We start from the raw sequence: 10,838 nt of genomic DNA, 5'->3' as shown, positions 1-10,838 counted from the left end.
TTATACACATGTGTCTACTGTGTGCTGATTTGGAGTTTGCAGCAGGTCTCTAACACTAAGATGTCTTGTTAGACTGACATAAACACTAGATGGAGCCAAACTTCAGACAAATGATGAATCTAATGAGGCTGTTCTGGCAGATATATAGATTTCAGTCTTCTATAAAACATTTGCTACAATTACATCTGCATACTTTTTTGCACTGAAGTATCAGAAAACTAACCTGTGCTCATATAAGCCATTTCATCATACACTAACTTGGTGGCAAAAGCCCAAAGTATGATACTGGGACATCGGTTGCACACAGTCCAAAAGTAGCCACCAAAGTGATATTCTACCCCTTAAAATGATAAAGAAACTATAAATAAATATTGACATGCCAGGAAATCTATTTAAACACTCTTCTGCCATGTTAAGGATCCCATATGTGTTGGATTATGTAATTTTAGATTTTAACCCTTCTTTGTCCTTAACACAGGATTACCACTGCCCCAGAAAATATCCTCTAATGCTGTCCACAGAAGATAAACTCTGAAAAGGTCCATATCTGATCTCAGCAGACATTTACAGAACAATCAAGCTATCTTGTGAGGTTTCTTTTGCTGTTTTATCAGTGTCAATATTGGTACTTCAAACACAAGGAGAAGGAAAAAGCTTGTACTGTCAATGTGACCTTTGAGAAGGTGCATAAGCCAAGACCCCAAGCACATGGACTAGGGCAGAAAAGATTTGTTTAATACTAAATATCTATGATATCTACTTTACTTTCAAAATAGATTCCTATAAGTGATGCACGGATCATTGGTGGTTTAATGTAACATTTCAAACAGAATGTACATCACGTCAGAAAACTGCAAACACAATGACCATCTTATATATATATATATATATGTATATATATATATATATATATATATATATATATATATATATCTATGTGGCCCGGTCATGGGGAATGAGACAGGACACAGGAAATACTCTTTTGTGGGCTTTTTTATTCTCCGACTGTACTCGGAGGAGCACAGTTTTAATTCTGTAGTTTTGAGTGAAACGGCAAAATTTAACTATTCCACTGGCTCAGCCTAAACTGCCTTTCAGGGTCTGAGACAACAGTAACTATCATATGTACATGTTAAATCCAAACAGTATAGACAACAGTAGTGACCTGTCAAGAAACAAATACAACAAAAAAAGAGAAAACAAAACAAATAAACACATTGTTTACATCCCACAACTTCGCAGGTCAACTGGCAATAAAGTGCACTGTAAACTCTCTTTTAAACATACATTTCTATGGGAGAACATCATGAACTCACTTCGGTTTCTCCACACAGCTACTGTGCTAGGACAAGTACACACGCAGGAATCACACAGCAAGTAATCTCCCCTCTGAATCAAACAGAAACATACAGAGTTATGCAAAGTGAGTAAAACTACAAACTTAACAACTTTGAAATCTGTTAGGACACTGTAACTACTCACGCCAACCCGCTCTTCAGTCCCTTTCACAGCACGTGACCATTAAACATGCACCCGTCGCGCGTTAAGAACTGTACAGAAATGGTCACAAACATGGAGTCATTGCTAAAGAAACTTAGCTAATTACAGTCTACTACAACACTGGTGACAATATTTTGCAGTATGCTACACTTTTTAGCACATTTACCTCGTGTGTAGCTAGCCACAGAATCTTTTGCAGTCTCTAACTCTCCAGTGCTCCCGCTCACAGCGCTCAGTGTGACACAAACTTGAGTGCATGCGTGCTCTGGCTTACGGCGGCTCTTAAAGGGACAGTATACCCCCAAAACGCGAGGTCTAGTCATCACCATGACAACCCTACAACAGACCTCCGGTAGACAGGCAACCAGTCAAAAACACAATTCCCTCTTTTTAAACCCTTTCCATGCGTAGTATTAGTTCACTTGGCTACATTCTCCCCTGCTACGAGTCAACGTCCTCGGTGACCCCCTGCTCATCCACCATTCCCCTGAGTTTGGTGGTGTAGAGAACCATACCGGCTAACACCTGGGAGAGTACATCTGGACTGAAGGATACTGCATTGCATGCTGACCTAGGTAGATTAAATGGGTTTGTGTGGACCCCTGCAGTTTCTCTCCTACTCCTGCGTGTAGCAGGTGTGGGTGGACCGGCCTCCGCTTTCTCTTTCTTTCCTTTCCTAGGAGCTGGAACAGGTTTTGCCACCGGTTCTTCACTGGAGAATCCAATGCTTCCTGGCCCAGGTGGAAGGTAAGCTGCTGGCTCCACCTCGAGGTCATCAGGGTTGTCGCTGCTCTCTTGCCCTAGCAGATCCTCACCCATATTTTCAGTTCCATTCTCCAATTGGTTTCCAGGCTCGTTGACCGTCGGAACCAAGTTCCCAGGTCCCTGAGCCACTGGCAGCTCCATTGGGTACTGGACCTCCTCCATCAAGGCAAACTCTGGATGCTCAAGCTCCGTATCAGACACTTGGTGCTCATCTGCAGAACTGACTTCCTGGTCACGTAGCCTTGGGTTGGGTGCAGGTATAGACCCCACGCATGGCCTCAAGTTAGATCTGTGGACTCTTTTCACCGGCCCTCCTTCCAGTGGCACTACTGTGTATGTTGTCCCTTGGATATCAACCACTTTGTACACAGGGGCTGCCCAGGCATCTTGAATTTTATTCCTTCCTGGTGGTCGGTAACGGAGATACACAAACTGTCCGATGTCAACAGGTGGACAGAACACCTTTCCTTGCTGCTGAACCACTCTCTCTGCAGCCTTCCGTTCGGCAAATTCTCTGGCTCTGGCATGTGCATCCTGGAGACGCTCCTGGTGCACTGCTAACCAGTCCAGTTTGTCATCCTTCACTTCCTCCCGGCCCAACAATGCATCAACGGGTAGATGTGGGTGGACCCCAAACAGCAGGTAATGGGGAGAATACCCTGTCGTTGAGTGCGGCGTGACATTGTAAGCATACACCAGCTCTGACAGATGCTCGGGCCAGCGCCGCTTCTTCTCAGGGGGAAGCGTACGCAAGAGGTTGTGTAAAGTCCTGTTGAACCTCTCACAATGTGGGTTACCCTGAGGGTGGTGGGGTGTTGTACGCGTTTTCTTCACTCCATACAGTTTGCATAGCTCAGCAATCACTGCGCTTTCAAAATTCCTGCCCTGGTCTGAGTGCAGGCGCTCTGGTACCCCATACTTCAGGAACCACTCTTTCAGGATAACCTTAGCTGTGGTATCTGCTTTTTGATCTCGTGTGGCAAATGCCTGACTGAACTTGGTGAACACGTCAGTCATTACAAGAACGTTTTCACGACCATCTGTAGCCCGCTCAAGGGTGGTATAATCAACAGCAACAACTTCAAGTGGGCGGGTAGCCAAAAATGGAGCGTGGGGTGCCTGAACTTTGGGTTGAGGCATCTTTGTTAACACACACCTCTGACATTTCTTCACCCAGTGCTCAACATCTTCAAACATGCCTCCCCAGAAACATCTTTGTTTCAACAATCCCAGTGTGCGTTCGATTCCCTGGTGTCCCATGTGATCATGCACACTCCTGAGCACTTTTTCTTTAAGACAGGCAGGTAGTAGCAGCTGATGGCACTGTCCAAGGTGAGCATCTTCAATTACACGGTATAGCAGTCCATCCTTTTCTCTGATCCGAGGCCACTGCTTCAGTAGAGAACGTACCGGTTTAGACAGACCCCCTCTCTCTCTGTAGGTGGGTCTCTTCTGTCTGCTCCAAAACTCTCTCAAGACACCAATTGTTGGGTCTGACACTTGGAAGCGATAGAGTTCTGCATTGGAATAACCAGGCATCGTTGGGGTGTTGCCCAGCACAGCCTCACTGACTGCTTCCCCATCTGGTTCGGAGGCCTGCAGCAGTCTGATCCTACAAGCCTCAACTCCAGCCATGACAAGATCTGAGCCTAGACTTGTACCTGCCCTTAGCACATTACATATGGCTATAGAGCCATCATATTCTGCATCCTCACTGTCAGGTTCTGCCGTGTCAACTGTTGGTTGCCGAGAGAGGGCATCAGCGGCAGTGTTGCAGCGGCCAGGGCGATACTTAACATCGAAGTCAAACACAGACAGCTGAGCTACCCACCTCTGTTGAATGGCTCCTAAATTAGCAGTGGGCAGGTGGCACAAGGGATTGTTATCCGTTATGATTGTGAACTTGGACCCCAGCAGATAACTCCTAAATTTTTCGGTGACTGCCCACTTTAACGCTAGGAGTTCGAGCTTCATGCTGCTAAAGTTTTGATCATTCTTCTCAGCCCCTCTGAGCCTCCTACTAGCATAAGCTATGACTTTATTCCTTCCCCCCTGCTTCTGAGACAGGACAGCGCCTAATCCAAGACTGCTAGCATCCGTTTCCAGCGTGAAAGGGAGACTGAAGTCAGCATAGCCTAGAACAGGGGCACTAGTCAACTTTCCCTTAAGCAACTCAAAAGCTTGTAAGCATTGCGGTGTCCAGGCTGAAGCAAAAAGCTGTTTAGCCCTGACAGGACTTATCTCCTTAACACAGACATTCACCACATCATGGAGTGGCCCCGCAGTTTGGGAAAAGCCCTCAATGAATCTCCTATAGTAGCTGCAAAATCCTAAAAAGGACCTTAGCTCTTTCACAGTACTAGGGATGGGCCATTTTGCCACAGCGCTTATCTTGTCAGGATCTGTGCTTATTCCCTGAGCCGACACTTCATGACCGAGAAACTTGACCTTGGGCTGGAGGAAATGGCACTTCTCAACCTTAACCTTCAGCCCCGTATCCCTCAGCCTTTTCAAAACAGTCTCCAGTCTCACAATGTGATCCTGGAATGTTGATGAAAACACAAGCAGATCATCCAAGTAGATCAATACAATCTGAAAGACCAAATCACTCATTGTGGCCTGCATAAGACGTTGAAACGTCGCGGGGGCATTACATAACCCAAAAGGCATCCTTAAGTATTCATACAGGCCAAATGGTGTGGTAAAGGCTGTTTTGTCTCTGTCTTTCTCATGTACCGCTACCTGATGGTAGCCACTGGCAAGATCTATGGTTGAGAAGAACTCTGCACCACTCAAGGCATCCAGGCTCTCCTCAATGCGAGGGAGTGGAAACGCATCACGCCTGGTCTTCGCGTTTAGTCTGCGGTAGTCTACACACAGTCTAAGACTCCCATCTGACTTGCGTACCAGAACAACTGGTGAAGCACAGGAACTCGAACTCTCCTGAATCACCCCCTTTCTCAACAGTTCAGAAATGTGCTCCCTGACCTCTTTGTACTGATTTGGTGGAATGCGCCTGTATGGCTGAGAAACAGGGGCTTCATCTACAACAGGAATTTCATGCTTCACACGATCAGTGTACCCCAAATCCTCATCATGAAGTGCAAAAACATCCGCATACCTTTTCAAAAGAGTTCTGACCTCGGCCTGTTGTCCTGGTGTGCCACCTATGTGTAATCTTCCCAATAAGTCCTGTACGCAGCTGTTGGCCCCCTGACAGTCCTTTTGGTTAAGAGTCACCTCCTCGTGGTTGGCAGATATGCGCTCAAATTTCACCTCGCATGGGTCACCCTCAATGCAGCGGCCAGGACTAATAATGCCTAGTCTAGCCTTAGGTGGAAGCCAGACATCCTCTTGTGAGATGTTCATCACCTGTACTGGGAATACCAGGCTGTTAGTTGACACTAGAGTTGGGATCACCAATAAGCCACCTGGGAGCTGAACATTCCCTGGTTCAACCAATGCGCTACCAAACTGCTTGCCATGGCCCCTTGCATAGACAGTGGTCAGGGATGAGGCAGGCACCCGCACTTTGTGTTTGCTTGCAACACGGGCAGTAGACACCTTTTCCACAAGCTCAGCAGCTTGTACGCAGTGGCAGGCCTTCCTCCAGCTGGACTCCAGCTCTCCCCCTAGAGTGGTGTCAAACTCTGAGAGTACTAACTGTCTACATCGTTTTGCAATGTTCATCCCTATAATGCCATGGGGTGACAAATCCAACCATTTGGGATTGTCTCTTTCTGTTTTATCATCTTTGATTATAAGAAAACCACATTCAGGTATAGTGAGCCCCATGACCTGTACATCTAACTCTACATAGCCTAAATAGGGCAGCGGCAACTGGTTGGCTGCTGTGATTTTAAGCCACTTGGCAGTACAGTGCATATCTTCATCCTCTCCCTGGAGATGATTTCTGAAAAAGCTTTCTGTCAAAGTGCTTACATTACTTCCTGTGTCAAGCAGACATCTAAGGGATACACCACCTATCTGGATATCTACTTCAGGGCACTGACCAACAGCATGTTCTAGAAAATGTTCCTTGGTTAGAGCTTCCTTTGAGCCTTCTGATTTGCCTCGCATTGCCCGGCTCATAGCAATGGAGGGTTCCCGTTTCCCGTTAGCGAGGAACTGGACATGGTTGCAGACTGGCTCGTAGGTTGTTGGGGTGCATTACAGTGTCTGGCCATATGTCCCACCCCTTCACATCGGAGACAAATAGGCTGACCCTCTCTAGTGTACTTAGGCTTGGGCTTAGCTTTAACACCTCTACTGTCTTCAGAACTGGCAGTCTGTGTTGTGAGCTCCCTCACTGCATTAGTTAACTCCCCTATGGCTTTACCCTGTTGTGTGATTATTTTAACCATCTCTTGCAGAGCCATGGTAAAGTCTGTCTGTACATCACTGGTGGAGGTTGTCTTTTCACAGCTTTCATCTGGCCTGTCACTCACTATATTTCTATGTCTGGCTACATTAGTGCTGCGTGGACGATCTTCCATAGTCCACATGATTGCCTCCTCTCTAACATCAAAGAGACTACACTCAGGCTTGTCCCTAGTGAGCCTACGTAGTTCACGCCGAAGATTTGGGGCATGCACACCTTCAATGAATTGATCCCGAAGTGCCAGCTGTGTGTTGGGTACTACATTAGGGGACTGCTGTATTGCAGCATTGAGCAACTGAGAGAGTGCATGTGAATAATCTCGCAGGTCTTCCCCATCTAGTTGGCGGCGTGCATAGAAAGCATGCAAGAGCTGTGGTGTGGTGCGCTTCTCTCTAAATGCCTCCCTCAAATATGAAAAGAGATCACTCGGTTGCTTCACCTGGCCTGCCATACGTAACTTAACTTCCTCTAGGGCAGACCCTTTCAGCTGTGAGAGGATAAAGTCGGTTTGATCCTCTCCACGCAGACCCCTAGTTCTTATTGCTCTTTCCACCTCTTCTATGAATTCATCAACAGTGTAAGCATCTTTAGCTGGTTCCCCACTAAAAGGTACAATCACCTTTTCTCTTGGAATGTACACGACAGATCTGGTTGGAACATTACCCATGTTAGCAATACTAGACATAACAGCATCATGTTTCCTACTCAGTTCGTTAATCTTTGTTTGTAGCTCCACCAACGGGTTACCTGCACTGTCAAACAACGAGGCAGCTTGACTGTCTTCAGTGGGGATAGCTCCGGCCCCTGAAGGACCTTCCCCTTCGTCCTCTTGCGACATACTGCAATGTCTCTGAGTCTTTACTGCAGCAGATTCCCACAGTCACTTGTAGATGAGATTCAACAGTCCAAAATCTGTGTCAGGCGCCCTCCTTGTCCAATGGCTGAAGCAGGCTCCTGTTGTACCAACTGCCACTGCACCGAACCACCTCAGGACGTCCACACTGCGATTGCCGCCCTCTGGGAAGGACTGGGATCTTCTAAGCCACTACTGTTGTCTATAAAGCCCCACTCACTGTGTCTCTCTATACTGAAACTCAAAACTAACCTGAGAATCCCACTTCTGACACCAAACTATGTGGCCCGGTCATGGGGAATGAGACAGGACACAGGAAATACTCTTTTGTGGGCTTTTTTATTCTCCGACTGTACTCGGAGGAGCACAGTTTTAATTCTGTAGTTTTGAGTGAAACGGCAAAATTTAACTATTCCACTGGCTCAGCCTAAACTGCCTTTCAGGGTCTGAGACAACAGTAACTATCATATGTACATGTTAAATCCAAACAGTATAGACAACAGTAGTGACCTGTCAAGAAACAAATACAACAAAAAAAGAGAAAACAAAACAAATAAACACATTGTTTACATCCCACAACTTCGCAGGTCAACTGGCAATAAAGTGCACTGTAAACTCTCTTTTAAACATACATTTCTATGGGAGAACATCATGAACTCACTTCGGTTTCTCCACACAGCTACTGTGCTAGGACAAGTACACACGCAGGAATCACACAGCAAGTAATCTCCCCTCTGAATCAAACAGAAACATACAGAGTTATGCAAAGTGAGTAAAACTACAAACTTAACAACTTTGAAATCTGTTAGGACACTGTAACTACTCACGCCAACCCGCTCTTCAGTCCCTTTCACAGCACGTGACCATTAAACATGCACCCGTCGCGCGTTAAGAACTGTACAGAAATGGTCACAAACATGGAGTCATTGCTAAAGAAACTTAGCTAATTACAGTCTACTACAACACTGGTGACAATATTTTGCAGTATGCTACACTTTTTAGCACATTTACCTCGTGTGTAGCTAGCCACAGAATCTTTTGCAGTCTCTAACTCTCCAGTGCTCCCGCTCACAGCGCTCAGTGTGACACAAACTTGAGTGCATGCGTGCTCTGGCTTACGGCGGCTCTTAAAGGGACAGTATACCCCCAAAACGCGAGGTCTAGTCATCACCATGACAACCCTACAACAGACCTCCGGTAGACAGGCAACCAGTCAAAAACACAATTCCCTCTTTTTAAACCCTTTCCATGCGTAGTATTAGTTCACTTGGCTACATATATATATATATATATATATATATATATATATATATATATATATATATATATATATATATATATATATATATATACATACATACATATACATACAACACATCATAACCTATTTGCTTTTTTTCAGTCTTATCCCAAGAAACACAAATGCCCAGCGCAACAATAATATTATTTAGTAATATTATTTATTATTTGAATACGGAGCAGGATTACTGGCTGTGTAGATATAAACACAAAAACATCAAATGTGCCTGAGTTCATAAGAATTTCTTGCAGGGTGCCACTGTTCTCACTTTATAAACGTGCCTAGAGTAGTATGTTGATAAAACTCTCATCTTAGAACACCCAGCAGATAAGCAGAGAGGCAGATTATGGATCAGCCTAACTTGCCTCCTGACACCTGATATCAATGTCATAATAGCAAATGGAACTACAAATGCCCTTAAAGACTGTTTTCACAAAAAGCTGCAGAGCTGCAGAGAGGAGGATACAGCATGCATTAATACAGATTCCAGTAACACTTTATAACATGACCTGCAAATAAGGCAACAGTTCTTACGCACATTCTGCAGGCAGCGAGTCAGGTTTTTGCAGGAGACAATGAAACAATCACACTGTAAGACCCACCATTAAGGCTCAACAAGTACAACGTACTTTCTGGAATGCGAGGCGTATTATGGAGTCACCTGCAAGATCTGTGAAACAATGAAACAACTACACTGTTGGACCCACAACTAAGACAAAAGTAGCCTGTAAATTCCATGTAATTTTGTGTAACAATTGAGGTTTTTGAAGGAAGCAATAAAATAATTACACTGTAAGACCACAGGTACCTGTAATTACAGGTAGTTGCTTTTGTACACCAAACAATAGAATAATTGCACTGTAAGTAAAATTAAGTACAGCAACAGTAGTTTTATGTACTGGGTTATTTCATGGTAAATTTCCAGAAAATCAAACAATATTTTCCATCTTACATCTTAAGTACCCTGTACTTTCCAGGGCGCGGGCCATATTATGGAGTGACTTATCCTTGCCTAACATCCAGGTATTTTATATCAAAGGACACTAAGAAAGGATTTCCTGCACCAAATCCAGCCAACACTGTAGCCTGCATTGCAATTAGGCATGAAATCTAGGCAACTGGCTAAAAAGAGAGCTGGAAAGGATTTACAGGTCACTATTATGGGGGCGATCGTGGCTCAAGAATTGGGAGTTCGCCTTGTAATCGGAAGGTTGCCGGTTTGAGCCCCGGCTTGGACAGTCTCGGTCGTTGTGTCCTTGGGCAAGACACTTCACCTGTTGCCTATTGGTGGCACCAGTGTCCGGCAGCCTCGGCTCTGTCAGTGCCCCCCAGGGTGGCTGTGGCTGCAATGTAGCTGCCATCACCAGGGTGTGATGGGTGGATGACTGGATGTGCAAAGTGCTTTGGGGTCCTTAGGGACTAGAAAAGCGCTTTACAAATACAGGCCATTTACTATTATAACAGATAGAGTTATATACGTACTGACATGTAAAGAGTGTGTTGAGAAGCTGGAAGTGCAACATGTGATGTCAAGTCATGGCTTCATGACAAGAAAGAACACTTCAATGTGATGTATAGAGAAGGTCAAATTCATTTAAAAAAAAACTGTATTATGAAGTTACAGTTCTATCTTACTGTCTTTTAAAATATTATGTGCAAATGACATGTCTACACTTTTTCATTTTTAATGGGGACACAGTTACCATAGATCATTAAAGCTATGGCATTAAGGAAACAAAGCCGTAAAAAACTTACAGTGTTAGATATAAGTCTAGTTTTTTTAATTATTTTTTTTATTTTTTTGTTTCTTTTTTTATTTTTTTCCCCCTTTAAGTCTAGTTTTTACATTAATTTTGTAATGCAGCTTCTAAAATTATTGCAGTTTCATATCACTTGCATGTGTATCCCTTGTAAGAAAGAACATTTAAATGACTCTGATCAGGGCATGGTTGTGCTGATATACTTGGATTTTACCACAGTCTCCTTTAGGGTTACTATGAATGGTCCAAAAAAAGAGAAGCTATCCAGTGAGCAGCAGT

Source organism: Rhamphochromis sp. 'chilingali' (genome assembly GCF_963969265.1).
Source record: "Rhamphochromis sp. 'chilingali' genome assembly, chromosome: 16".
Classification (NCBI taxonomy): Eukaryota; Metazoa; Chordata; class Actinopteri; order Cichliformes; family Cichlidae; genus Rhamphochromis; species Rhamphochromis sp. 'chilingali'.
This window is presented reverse-complemented; position numbering follows the sequence as displayed.